The sequence below is a fragment of the Coptis chinensis genome, chromosome 1, assembly GCF_015680905.1.
Source record: "Coptis chinensis isolate HL-2020 chromosome 1, ASM1568090v1, whole genome shotgun sequence".
Taxonomy (NCBI): Eukaryota; Viridiplantae; Streptophyta; class Magnoliopsida; order Ranunculales; family Ranunculaceae; genus Coptis; species Coptis chinensis.
Window position 1 is genome coordinate 32,843,430 of NC_141456.1, and position 15,050 is coordinate 32,858,479.

Consider the following 15,050-nt stretch of genomic DNA (forward strand, 5'->3'; position numbering starts at 1 on the left):
TAGATCTAGTTTTCAGTAGATTAATTAAGTTTTAGTTCCATTTTCAATTCTTGTTTTAGATTAAGTCTTTGAATCATTGTTCTTGATTGATTAGATAAATAAAATAGTTATTTTGTCAATTTCGATTTTTGTCATCTCAATTTATAGATCTAGTTTTAATTCTTGTTGATTATCATTTAAGTAGTTTAAGTAGATTGAAACATTGTTAGTTAATTTAGTTAAGTTAGAATTTTAATATGATGTGTAGTTATAATTCAATGGGAAATGATGGTTTGATGACTCAAGGGTAAAACCTCCATTAGGGTTGATGAAGCCTTGATGAAAACTTAGTGGTATAGTGTAGAAGCATTGTAGAATCTATTCCAATCTAGAAGGTCGTGATTAAGCCATGAGAATGGGTGGGCGACCTCACATGCTAGTTAGTATTGGTAGAAATGCCATGAACACTAGGGATTAGAACTCAAAATTCTTTCCGTAAGAGCATTGAGAATCGAGATACAAGAATCTATGCTAGGTTATTAAGTTGGATTCGAGGTGGATTCAATTCCCCTCTAATCCTTTATCTAGATTCAAAAAAACAATCATATTTCCATAGCATTCGTAGTTTAAATTCAACATAATCAATTTCATATTGTATCGTAGTATAACACCCTTCATAAAGCTCTCATTAGACTTAAGACCAATTAATTAGACTAGAAAACATTCCATGCTAGAGAACTAGGAGTTGAACGAATTTGTTACTCCACTATATCTCATAGGATTGAGAGTAGAAACTTTGATAAACATATAGGCACATAAGATAGTTTTAGTTTATTTACGTTTTGAGTTTCATCGTTCATTTCGTAGGTAAACTATTCAATTTTATGATTTATCACAGTTAAACCACATAATTTAAAATGTAAAATTTATCATGGGAACACAATAGGTATTCTCCAATTCCTCCGCATACATATAGAGTGAGTAAACACAGAAACTTAACATGAGCAGTAAAGCAGAAAACTGATAGTATTATAACTTTGTCGGTAAACCTAAAACATGCTGTAAGAGTAATAAGAGTAAGAAATTTCATGATTAAATGAATTGAGGTATTCTCTACTCACTTGTAGCGCGCTCCGACTATTAGCTAGCTAACATAAAAACTATTCCTTTTCTTCTGTCAGTAAAACCCCCTTTTTTTCTTCTTTCCTCTCTGAAAAACTCTCGCTGTGTTTTTCCCCTCCAAACTCTACGTGAGAAAACTTTTTTTTTTATTAGTTTTAACAACCTCACTAAAAAACAAGGATAACACTTATCTGTTTACTTACAAGACTTTTATCCCTAAGCTGATAGTTATCATATATCTAGTTTTATCTATTTTTATTATTATTATAATTATTATTATTACTATTATTATAGGAAAAGCAAATAAAAAGACGGGGTGTTATAGCTGGACATAAGGCAAATGAATGTCACAAGCCAAAGAAGTACAAGAAGCAAAAGACTAAAGCAAATGTGACATGGACACGCTTTTTGATAATGTTAATGACATGAACCTATCTGTTGTGGTTTCTGAATGTCTCGTGATTAGAAATGAAAGAGAATGGTGGGTGGATACTGGTGCTACTCACCACATATGCTCCAACAAGTCGATATTCACCACTTATTATGCTGTGGAAAAGGAAGAACAACTCTTTATGGGAAACTCTTCTACGTCCAAGGTTGAAGGGAAAGGAAAGGTGGTGATGAGGTTGACTTATGGGAATGAACTAACTCTGAATGAGGTGCTCTATGTGCCTGACATTCTCAAGAACTTGGTTTATGGGTCGCTGCTGAGCAAGAATGGCTCTAGGTTAGTCTTTGTTTCTAATAAATTTGTACTAATTAAGAATGATGTATTACTATTAGGATGTCTTGTTTTACTATTGCGCCAAAGAGCACCAATAAAGTTGAATCTTCTGTTTACTTGATTGAGTCTTCACATGTATGACATGGTAGATTAGGACATGTTAATTATGATACTTTGCGTAGATTAATTAATTTGGACTATATACTAAAGATAAAAATAGACCCACACCATAAATGTGAAACTTGTGTAGAATCCAAGTTGACCAGATCATCATTTCATTCCATTGAAAGAAGACTAACCTAGATGATCATAAACTAATTTGTGCCTAAGGGTACTAACCTTAAATTCGAACTAACGGAAAATTATAGCGATAGCAGAATTTTATAATAAACGGACAGACATCTAGATGATCATAAACTAATTTGTTCCGTTAGTTCAAATTTAACCTAAGGGTACTTCTTTCCGTGTTATAATTATAATTTAAGGTTAGTTTACCATGTTATCCCTAACTCGGCTAGTTTATCCTTAGTACTAACCAAGCTGAATTTTGGTGGAGATGTTCTCCATACAATCAAGATCATCCTCACAAAAAATCAGCTCATTCGAAGATGTACGACCTTGTCAAAAATTATTTAGAATGTTACGAAATTATCCAACGGCCCAAATCTTTTTAACTTCATAACAACTTTTGACAAAATTAAACATATTCAATTGAACCGATTTTTTGTGGGGGTGTTCTCCATCATGTGATGTATATCTCCACAAAAAATTAGCTATCAATTTATCAAGTTCACTTTTAGGAGTGGAGTAACTTTGGAGTCACTATAAGATGTAGTTGATATAACCATCCCCCTTTTAATTTCTAACAACACCTTTGTTAGATTACACGCAAGAGACATATATGCCTTAGGCACTAACTTTTTATTTAAGGATACAAATATATTATGTCCAAAGCAACTTTAGTAACTCTATAACATGAATAAAGTCAATCCACACCATATGGAAAATCACTAATCACCAAAAAAATTCACGCAAGACCTACAATTCTACAAAGGAGGTTCCAGAACTGCACATACAAAAAAGTTGCAAATATTACAACCAGTGGATCAAATCATACTGACATTGTCAATTTCTTCGTTGGCTGATCTCCTCTTCATTGAGGTACCGGGTACAAATATACTTAATATGAGTTTCCATCGTTATTTTACTGCTCGATGGCCTTAGACTGCTCCCTTCACTATCAATTCTCCGTATCAAACTTTTCGCTTTCTAGCACCCCCTCGGCATAGATAGAATAAACTTGAATCAGCAAGTAGAAGTCAATACCTTCTTAACATTAAAGCAGAGTCCAACAACATCTGCTCCATACGATGCCAATTTGTCAACTTTAATTTAAGCAAAAATCAACTAAAGAGAACCAATGAACAAAAGGGGAAAAATTGTAGTAGGATGCAGAGAATCATATAAGAACTCACATTAATAAATCCGTATATATATGTTATGTTGGTGTTAGCTTTGAAAGACACAATTATGGTTGTTTGAAGTTGTTTGATGTGCTTAAGTTTCAAGAACAATTGTCGAGCATGATGAATGGAAACTATAGCAAGTTCTTACAGATACTTGATTGGGTTTTTCTTATGTGATTATATATAAGAAACTACTAAATAAGCCTAATGGTAAACCTTCTAATTTGTGCTTCCGTCATACTCATAGCGATAGCATGGTAAACAAACATCCTTTATAATATTTAATCAAGAATGTTAATTCTAGATTATAGAAAAGATGGAAAAACCATTTATTGCTAGCTAGAAGGTCATATTCTTTCTCTTGAGGAGGTATTCGATACATGCGCCCTTATCTAGTAAGTAGAAATGATAGAACCATAGAACATTAACTCCAATTAGGATATGTAATTTACCATATATATGCCTTAGATTTTATGTTGTATCATTCCTCGCTTAGTTAATGATGCTTTCAATTCTTTAAGAAAATAGTTTACAAAAAAAAAAATCTTTAAGAAAAGGTAAAATGAAACGAACGAAAAAAGGACAAAAAAGAAAAGCAAAATTGTACCCACTTTTCATGGAACTTCGTAGGTACTATCTTTCCAACAATTTGATAATCGCACTTTGAGACATTTGTGATAGATCTAATGCTTCAAGGAAATGCTTTCTACTCTAGGCTATGAAAGCACTTTAATCTCAATGATCAACTTGAGCTATTCGACAAAGAAGCGTGATTATATACGGAGTACTTACTCATAATTTAAGCACTACGCACAACATAAGGAAAGTATGAAAAATCACAATTTCTAAATTAAAACTAAACAGAGATTTATTTCAAACCTTGGGTAGATGTGTTTCTCTTATCAAAAGTTCATGGGAATAGCTTGACTAATCTTAGATGGTTACGACATACGAAGACACAAAGACAGGAAGAAGTTTTGTATATATATCTTAACCAAACTTGTTAAATCTTGTTTATATTTATTTTTTTCTATTTTTTAGATTTTTTTGATGATATATATATATATATATATATAGTATTGAATAATAATTGAAGTATATTGAGGTTTAAGTGAACTTGGTAATAAGAATCATAATTATGGAAGTATATTGACTCCTCCTGGTGAGGTTTAAGAGAACTTGATAATAGGAATCGGCCATAAATAGTTTAATATATTTAGAGAAGGGAGTATAAGAGTTTTACTCGTAGAATGAAGTTGTTGGGTTTAGTTTTACTGTTTTAGTTTGAGACTAATAACTTTTGTCTAGGCTAGTAAGATTTCTCCTAAATTTTCGTAATTAGATTTTGAGTGTTGTGAAAATATTGGAGACTCTGTGAAGCCACGAAAAATAGAGCCGAGAGGGTATAGCTATAATATATATCTAAAGATTTACGTTGTTGAAAGGCTATAATATATATCTAAAGATTTGCCGTTGTTGAAAGATTATCACTGCTGGTTCTGTTAGGAACATCTCTAATGGTTTCCCTATTGAAGCCTGGAGGGATAAGCAAATTCTTAATACAAGAGATTTAGGGGAATCCAATTGATTGCACTTGTGATTTAGTTGCTGATTTCGTTGATCATGATACAAATACTCAGAACAAGGTTGTTGTCTCGATTCTAGCCTTTAGGTTTGCCGAAAGAATTCTCTCAATCTGAGGATCAATTAGTATGGCATTGGAACAAGTCAGATAATTCAACAGTCGAAGTCTGCATATAATGGTTGGTTTCAGCAGATACATGGGGTTTCCACTACGACTGAGAATCAAGATTCAGTATTCACATTTATATCAGGTTGGTTTTGGCGTGCACATCCATATCTCTTGGTTAGCAGCTTATTATCTGCCTCTTTACAATTTTCATGTTGTCTGATTGTATGATACTTTCTTTATGGTCGCTGTAAAGGCTAGACAATAGGAAAGTGGAAATCAAGAGCGATGAAGTTATTTACTATTCTATGCAAGGCCGGCCCTGGGGACAGTCCACACAGGCGGCTGGCTGGGGCCCGAAATTTAGCCCAAAATAAGGGCCCCCAAAGTCGACAATCAGTTGAGATCTACTGTTCTTTTCGGTCCAAAATTCGGCTCTAAATTTGGCCCAATATGAAATTTTTAACAAATAATAAGCCTGCTTGTTCTTTTTTCGGCCTAACTTTGGACTCAAAATTTGGCAAATCTTCAACAAATAAAAGACAAATAAAGCCCAAAAACCACAACAGTAAATCATCGCACTTAATCCTATTTTAAGTAGCAGACTTGTTTAAAGTATTAAGCTACTAAACATCTAAACCATACGGTTGTTCTTCTCTCAATTCTCCACCAGGCTCTCCACTCCTCTCTCTTATATTGTTTTTGAACTGTGTACCAGCGACTCTCAAGTAACAATCAAAGACTATTATTTTGTTTACTTAATAAATATTAATTATTTAATACTTTAAGCCTATTTATTTGTAAAAAATATGGCTTATACATTTCGTTATCCTTCATCAGTAAGGGTCACACTTTACAAACTCACCTCGGGCCCCCCAAAACTCAGGGCCGCCCCTAATTGTATGTATGTAGTTCACGCACAGTACATCTCCCATTTTTAAAACAAATCAAAGAAGAACTTGTTGAGTTTTATTCCAACAGCAATATATTCGCAAGGCTGTTGTCTTCAAATATATTTTGAAATAAGTATGCGAAGTCACTTCCCGCGTTCATTTAATGAGGCCATGACAGATAAAATCTCCATTTACTGAAAACTGAAGTTACCATCAAATCTTCAGAGTTGCAGGCTCATTTTGGTTTAGTTGTCACGCTTGCCAAATGTGCTGCCAATCCATTCTTGCATTTTAGAGTTTCGCTTTTCACATCCTCAATAGTCATATTTTCATGTTGGTGCTCCGTTATTATATCCGAATTAAGAGGACAAGCATCTATAATAACAGAGGCATTTGTTCTTTTATATAGTCAGTATAAAGAGAAACAACCTCAATTGGTCTTGTTCAATACACACAATGTGTACTAGTATAATCCTATAGTCAAGATAGACTAATACCAGATTATACTACAACCGTACCAATGGTTTGTTCAAATCCAGTTAGGTTGTGAACGTTTACTTATACTTTATACTGATGATATGATCTTCTGTGTGTCACCACACACCATATCATCTACAACATAAAGTATTAGACACATGCATATAACTAATAACATATATAATATGCATAACATTTGCCCATATGATTCTCATTCAAAATATAAAGAATTAGAGTTAATACAAAAGTAATGTTTTTAGTATATAACCCTATCAAATGTTCGGTGTTTTGTTGATGAAAGTGAACGGAGTAGGTTGCAATACAAACACAAGTAAACTAAACCTGAAAAATAAAAACCATGGAATGTACAATAATGCATTTTTATTGATAAAATTTCTTTAACAAATAAGTGTTCCAAGGGCGTGGCAATGGTTTCCCTTATTGGGTCTTGATCCAGTACGCTCCATTGCCAACAACTCGTTCCACTATGTACGGTCCTTCCCATGTTGGTGCTAGCTTGGATTCATCTTGAGTCTTTTTCAGAACTAGATCACCAGGTTGAAAAGATCGAGGATGTACTCACTTGTTGTAGGACTTCTTCAGAGTTTGCTGGTAAGATGCCACTCTGATGGCTGCTACGTCGCGACGTTCTTCCAGTAAGTCAACCTCTCGAGCTAGGACGGAGTCATTATGTCCAGACTCGACGAGTTCTGAGCGAGTCGTAGTGACTGTCAGTTCGGTGGGAATAATGGCTTCTGTGCCATAATACAAGGAGAATGGTGACTGCTTTATCTTTGGAGAGTGGAACGTGGGTGCGATGAGCCCACAGAATGTTCTCTAACTGATTTGGCCATTGGCTCTTGCTCTTTTCAATCTTTTTCTTCAAATTTTCTAAGATTGCTTTGTTGCTAGCTTCTACTTGGCCATTGCTTTGAGCGTACTGAGGAGTGGAGACTGCATGGATGATCTTCCACTTGGCCAGAAACTCCTTGACTGTTTTTCCCTTGAATTGGGAACCATTGTCCATTACCAATGTGTGTGGTAAGCCAAATCTGGAAATGATGTGAGTCCAGATGAAGTTTCTGACGTGTGATTCCTTGACATGAGCTAAAGGAATTGCTTCGACCCACTTAGTGAAGTAATCAGTTGCAACTAAGACGAAGCGAAAACTGGTACTTTTTTATGGGATGAATGGTCCCATGATGTCCATGCCCTACATGTGAAATGGCCAAGGGCTCGCAATGTTGATCAACTCGCGAGCTGGTTGGATGATGTTGGGGCTAAAGGTCTGGCATTTGATGCACTTGAGGACATATGTTTTGGCATCGATCTGTATTCGAGGCCAAAAGTATCCCTGGGAGGTCGCTTTGTGGGCTAAAGAGCGACCTCCAGCATGGTTTCCGCACTCTCCCTTATGAATTTTAACAAAAATTAATTGACCTTGTTCTGGGATTATGCACCTTAAGTGAGGTCCGCCAGCAGATTTTTGAAATAACTTGTTATTGACCAAACAATAACGGCGTGCCTGATATGGAACTTGTCTAGCTTTGGCACACTCTTCTGGGAGTGTACCGTGCTGGATGTACTCTATGATGGGTTGCATCCATGTTTGACTCATCTGATCCTCAGAGAGTGGGCACAGGTCGCTTACTTCTAAGACGTGTTCAACTTGGTAAGCAAGTCGGTCAATTACTTCAATGAGTAACTGCCTAGGGGCGCAGTTCGGTGTTTGGGTAGCCAGGTAAGCTAAACTATCTGCGTGACGAAAATCGTCACGCAAAAAATGGTGTATCATGGCTTTCTTGAAGGAAGGAAGTAATTGATAAACAACTTGAAGGTATTTAGAAAGGTTACCTTCATGGGTAGTGTACTTTTTAGCAATATGGCGAACGACCAGTTGCGAGTCACTAAAGACTTGAAGCTCTTGCACATCGAGCTGTAGCGCCATTCGAAGCCCTATGATTAACACCTCTTACTCCACCTAGTTGTTGGAGGTTGCAAAGTCGATGCGATTTGATTTCTCCATCATTGCTCCCTCTGGGGATACTAGGATAACTCCGATTCTACTTCCTCCGGGGTTGCTGGATCTATCTACAAAGAGAGACTAGACGGTCTTGTCATTCTTTTTTGTGGATGGGATATCTGTTTTTGGTTCCCAATTTAGGTCGTTGACAGGGTAGTCAACTAGGAAATCGGCAACGACCTGTCCCTTCTGAGAGGTGCGTGGGACGAACTCGATGTGGTGTTCCCCGAGTTCTTCAGCCCACACTGCCATGCGAGTTGTCTTATTCTCCTTATGAAAGATTTTCTTCAACCGGAGGTCGGTGAGTACTTTGATCGGATGCGCTTGAAAGTAAGGCTTGAACTTCCTTGTAGAATATAACAATGCAAGTACTGCTCGTTCTATGTAAGAGTAGTTCTTTTCAGCTGGAGTTTGTGTCTTACTTGTAAAATAGATTCGTTTCTCTGAGTTGTTTTCCTCTTTGAAGAGAACCGAACTGATGGCAAAGTCTGATATAGCCAGATAAAGTCCTAGCGTTTCACCATCTATTGGTTTTGCCAGGACGGGAGGTGTAGTCACGTACTCTTTGAGGGTGGAGAATGCTTGGTGGCACTGGTCGTTCCAGGAGAACTGTTCACCTTTTCTAAGAAGTTGTAGGAACGGTCGGCATTTGTCTGACGCCCTTGAAATGAATTGGTTGAGTGCTGCAACCATTCCCGACAGCTTCTGTATTTGCTTCTTTGTCTATGGGTCGGGCATGTCCAAGAACGCTCAGATTTGGTTTGGGTTAGCCTCGATCCCGCACTGTGATACCTGGTACCCTAGAAACTTCCCTGAGGACGCTCTAAAAAGGCACTTTTTTGGATTTAGCTTCATTTGAGTTCGGTGTAACCTGGAGAACGCTTGCTCAAGGTGGGTAAGGTGGTCACCTGCTTTCTTGCTCTTGACGACCATGTCGTCGATGTAGACTTCCATGGTGTCTCCTAACATGTCTTGGAACATGTCAATGACCAGCCGTTGATAAGTCGCTCTAGCGTTCTTGAGACCGAACGGGAGGACGTTGTAGTAATAAATTCCCTGCTCTGTAATGAATGACGTCTTCTCTTGGTCTTCTTCAACTAGTGGTATCTGGTTGTACCTACTATATGCATCCATGAAGGACAGGAGCTCGTGGCCACAGGTATGGTCCACAAGTCGGTTGATTCTAGGTAAAGGAAAGTTGTCCTTAAGTGTTTCTTGGTTGATATTGGTGAAGTCAACACAAAGACGAACTGTGTCATTCTTCTTTGGAATTGCTACTATGTTAGCGATCCATTCGGGGTAATCAACCTTTCAGATGAAACCGACTTGTTTGAGTTTGTCGACCTCATCGTTGATTGCTTTTTGAAACCGCAGTGATAGTCTCCTAGGTCGCTGTCGAACTGGTCGAGCATTAGGGTTGACATTTAGTTTATGACATGCAACATTAGGATCTACTCCCAGTACATCAATATACGACCAAGCGAAACATCTTTATTCATAGATAAAAAGTTTACAAGTTAGGCCCTGAGTGTAGGATCAAGGTTAGCCCCTACATAGACAAACTTAGGATCGTTTGCGGTTCCTAAGTTCACTCGCTACCTTTCTTTAGCTTGTACCATGGCTTGTGGTGGCTGCACGTCCTCTGGGGTCGTGTTCTGGAAATGCTTTGGCGATCTAAGGAATAACGGGAGTGGCTGCAGGAACTGGAGCGTCTTCTGTGGTTACGACAACAGGGTTTGGTGTGACTTCTGTGGTCATGACAATAGAGGCTGGAACGATCTTCTGAAGTTGTATTGGTTTTACGATACATGATGGGGCGACCTCTGGGGTCTTGATGGGTGGAGCGACAACTGCTGGAGCAACTTCTGGAGTCTGAACTAGTGGATCAACAACTGCTTTAGCACCCTTTGGGGTTGGTACAGATGAATAGACCTTCTTGCTGGAGCCCCCAGCATTCTGTTTTGGTGCTTTGGCTCTGACTTTAGAGACCAAGTCTTTGGCCATTGTGTAGCTGGTGGGCTCGTTCCGTGTGCTGACAAGTGAGTCAGCGGACTTGTTCGTTGATAGGATTTGGTTACAATGATAGGCCTCAAGTTGGTTGTTTTGAAGCTCCACCATGGCCCTAGGGCCTGGAAGGCGGAGAACTTGGTGCAATGTTGATAGTATAGCCTGCATTTGATGAATCCAACGCCGTCCTAGGATGGCGTTGTAGGACGACTTGATGTCGAGGACGCTGAAACGTGTATTGAAGCTGACTTTATCTTCTCGCGATCCCACAAAACTGGGAGTATGATATCACCCATTGGGTCGGCTTTGGAGCCATTGAACTCATAAAGAGGAGCAATCGGATCTATGAAGACTGACTTGGGCAAGTTCATCTCCTGGATGATATGGTAGAACAAAATGTCGCACGAACTACCAAGGTCATTTAGAACGCGCTTGATTGTCCAGTCGCTGATTTTGACATGGACTACGAGTGCGTCATTGTGCGGGAGACAAACCTTGTTGAGGTCGGCCTCGGTAAAAGTGATATCACCTGAACTGCACCAGAACTGCATGGAGTAGGTGCAGCCTGGGAAGAGAAATGGTAAACTTCTTGAAGGGCGCTAACACGCCTTCTTTTCTCTCGGGATGATGTTACCGAATCATTTGGAAACGTGATTATATGAATAGTTCTGTCATTATCACGATCTGACGAGTGCTGACTTCGCTCATGGTGGAAACGGTCTCTGGGACGTCTTCTGTTGTGGGAGCGAGCTCGAACATTGTGGCGATCGTGGTGGGGTGGAGTTCTACTACGCACCCTGTGGGCCATAAGTTTATGGCGAAGATCGCCATCAACGATGTTAGTGTATTGCTTGATATGTCCCGCCGATGAGGTCCTGAAGGTAATGCTTTATCCCCCAACACGCATCAATCTCGTGACATTTTGCTCGGTGGAAGGCGCAGTAAAGCTTGTCAGGTCAATCTGCTGGTTGTCGTACTTCAGGTTGGAAGTATGCAGCTCGTTTGATCTTGTCCAGTATGTAACTAGGAGACCGTGTGAGAACAGCAAACTCACGGTCATTGTTTATTCTGTTTCACGACTTTCGTTCTTGTTGTCGGGGTTGTTTTTTTGAAGCTGGGGGGTCGTCGAATATTGCTGCGACTTCTTCTTCTTCTGATAGGCCTTGATGCATTAGGCCTTCTTGTAACTTAATGTACTTATCTACTCGAGCGTATAGCTCAGATAATATCTGGGCGTTCTTTCATCAGCGATCTGGCGAGTGTCGTGTTGCGCACACAGCAGGCGTTGGAGAATGCTAGGGTGGCGAATGATTCTTTCAGACCAGTTTCCATGCGTAGTAGTTTGACTTTGAACTGACCTAGAAATTCATGAATGGTTTTGTCTTCGCCCAGTGAGAGTTGGAACAACGAATCAAAATTAACTTTTTTACGCCTGTTATGGACGTACTGACTAGGAAACAAATCGGTGAGCTGCTCGAAGGTCTTTATTGAGTCTGGCTCGAGTGAAAAAAACCAATCGAGCACGCCATCTTTGAGACTTGCGGGAAACAAACGACAGTGAAGGTGATCGAACTCTGGTGCACTATATAGTGCTAGGCTTTGAATGTAGCAAGCCACGTGTTGACCAGGACACGTGCTGCCATCATACATTGGAAAATGTGGCTGAATGAAATCTGGAGGAGAAGCTTTGCTAAGTACCTCAGCAGTGAACGGAGACACGTGGTATGTCTTCAGCATCTTTTGAATGATCTGGGAAGCGTCTTTCTTGACTGCACTTTGGTCGATCCTTTGTGACAATTCGTTAATCTGTTGATTAACCTCGTTGATGTCGTCCTCTGCTAAGGTACTAGGTGGATTCTGCGCTGTGTGTCCACTTGCGCGCGGAGTATGACATTCTCCTGCCTGAGCAGGGTGATTTGTTCATTCATCGTTCCTAGCTAACTTGCCAAACTCTGGATTTGAGCTTCGAGGCTTGCCATGCTTCGTGGGCTTGAGTACTTATAACACCCCGTGTTTTTATTTAATATTTTCCTAGTACAATAAATAATAATAATAATAAGAGATAAGATAAAAATAAAAAGGATAAAGATTAGAAAGAGATAGGATAAAGAGGATAAACCCCATTCCCTATTTTCAAGGGTTTTTGAAAAAAGGGTGTTTACACGGAGAGTTTTAAACAGTGGAGAGAGGGGGGGTTTTTAACAGTGGAAAGAGAGAGAGTTTTACTCAAAGAAGAAAATGAAGGTTTCTTCTTTGGGATTTTTGGTCGGCAACAGAGGCGATCACGAAAGTGAGTAGTCTAAACCTTAATTTTATATAATTGATTTATTACTGGGATTTAGATTAGTCGTGTATTTAATTCTCTATTAGTGGAACTTTGAGATTAAACAAAAGAATATTAATTTGATCGACATAGATGGCACTGTGTTATTGGGTTGTTGGCGCCACAGTTTAGTTTTGATATATATATATTTTGAGGAGTATGGTTGTTGGTAAACATACACCTACAAAGATGTATACATTGAAGTTTTAATTAACAGTAGTAGCTTTAAGGGCTAATGCTTGATTGCTTTGCATGTGAGTTTTCTCTGTGTTCCATGAATTTGTTCAATGTTATCTTAAATTTGACTTGACCTACCAGATGGTAGTATGGCACTAGTGAAGTTGTGATACTGTGTTGACACCTAAGAGTTTATTCTTGTGGAAATCATTGTCATGTGGATTGACAAGGTATGGTTAGAATAGATATTACGGGTATTATTTGGTATGGTCTCATGGGTAGCAACTAGTATGGATATATCGACGTTAGTTTCATGTTGTTTAAATTCATGTGTGTTAATATACTAGATTGATAGTGCATTCTCTTTATATAGATCAAACCTACAGATTATGTCATACTAGTAATTTATTTCCTTTTGTCTAAGGTTTGGTCCCTTAATTTAAGGATGTAGAAACTTGTGGTCACAAATATTTCTAAGATAAGAAGACATGAATATATGGTTTTTGATCGAGTACACAGTAGATACTCACATCTTGAATTTTTTATCACTTAATAATTATATAAGGCTAAGGCTAAGTCAGACTTTAATGGGCATGCGCCTCACTTGTATATTAGTTTAGAACTTATTTATTAATTTTTGTATACTGATCCTACTTGAGCAAGAACCCTTCCTTCTATTAATCATATTTATAAGTACTGACATGGGCGTGCACTTTGTTCCAATATTGGTGTTGTTTTGTTCATGTTTGAGTCAGGAATTTTGTTTGATTTGGGGACGAATTTCAGTGTGTTTAGAGATTGATTTTGGTTTTCTTTAAAGGATGCTAAGTAAGTGTTATCTGCCCTTTTTCAAACTCAAAAAGCCCCATAGCATTTCGGTTTATGTAGAAGGAGTTACACCCTTCGAAAGTTGGCACGTCAGAATTTTCTGATTGCAGAAATCCGGTCTGTGCCTGGTTTGCAATCGAGTTTTCATATAGTTAGACTCAGATTCAAACTCTTGCCAAAACATGAAAAAATAAGTTTTATGTGTTTGCTTTCCAACCCAATTGGCCTCGTCGTATTCTGAGGTCTGTGGTGGTAGATATGATGTCTGGAAGTTTGGTTGACAGAAAACAGTGCGTCAGAAATCAGTTTCTGCGCACTGTGTTCAAGTCCAGTTTTAATTTAGTTAGAGTTTGAACTAGATTTTTATGATATTAAAAAGTAATATTTGGAAGTCTGCGTTCTATTCCAATTGGCCTCATCGCATTCCGAGGCCTGTGGAATTAATTATGGTGTATGGAAGTTTGACTGGCAGAAAACAGTGCGTTAGAAATCAGTTTCTGCGCACTGTGTTTGAGCCTAGTTTTGGCACATTTAGAATGAGATTGATTACTTTTGTAAAACATGAGAAAGTAAGTTTTGTGTGTCAGCTTTGCAATTCAAAAAGCCTCGATATGTTTGGATACCTGTGAAAAGAGTTGTGTCATTCGGAAGATAGTCCGTCAGAAATCTAGTTTGCTGAAAATTAGGATTTTTACCGTTTTCGACTTAAGTTTTCTTCTAGATGGGCTGATGTTGGGACTTCAAGTTCTACATGAAAAAGTATGTCTACATACCCTAGTTTCTAAATATTTAAGTTACATGTCATTTGGATGAATGTAGAAAAACCTATAGCATTGACTATGTAGTTGATAAAAACTACGAATGCTTGATTCCAATCTTAAAAGATTTTGATACGTAGGCAGCTTTGAACAAAAGTGCAGCCACTACACTATATTATATATTAGTTATTAGTTATTAGTTATTGTGATAATTAACTATATGTGTACAATGTTAGTACTTAATTGTGTACGTGATTGTGGTAGTTTAAAATGTATTCACGAGACATTTAACTAATGTGTTATTCCTGATTGAATCTTTTGATATTTATGATTTATATAATGGATAATGAGGTGAGTTGATTAGTTATTGTGTTTAGAATATTTATTAATGATTCTATTGCTTGAGACGATGTATATTTTATAATATAATGAAAATATTATAATAAATGATAACTTTTGAGTGTTAAAATCCGGTGTAAAAATGTTCGGTGAAAATTTAATGTGTCGCCCACATCTTTAGATCTCTCCACACCTCTGTGATGAAAAGAAATGTTTATGACTAATGATGTCATGTGAAAAGCCG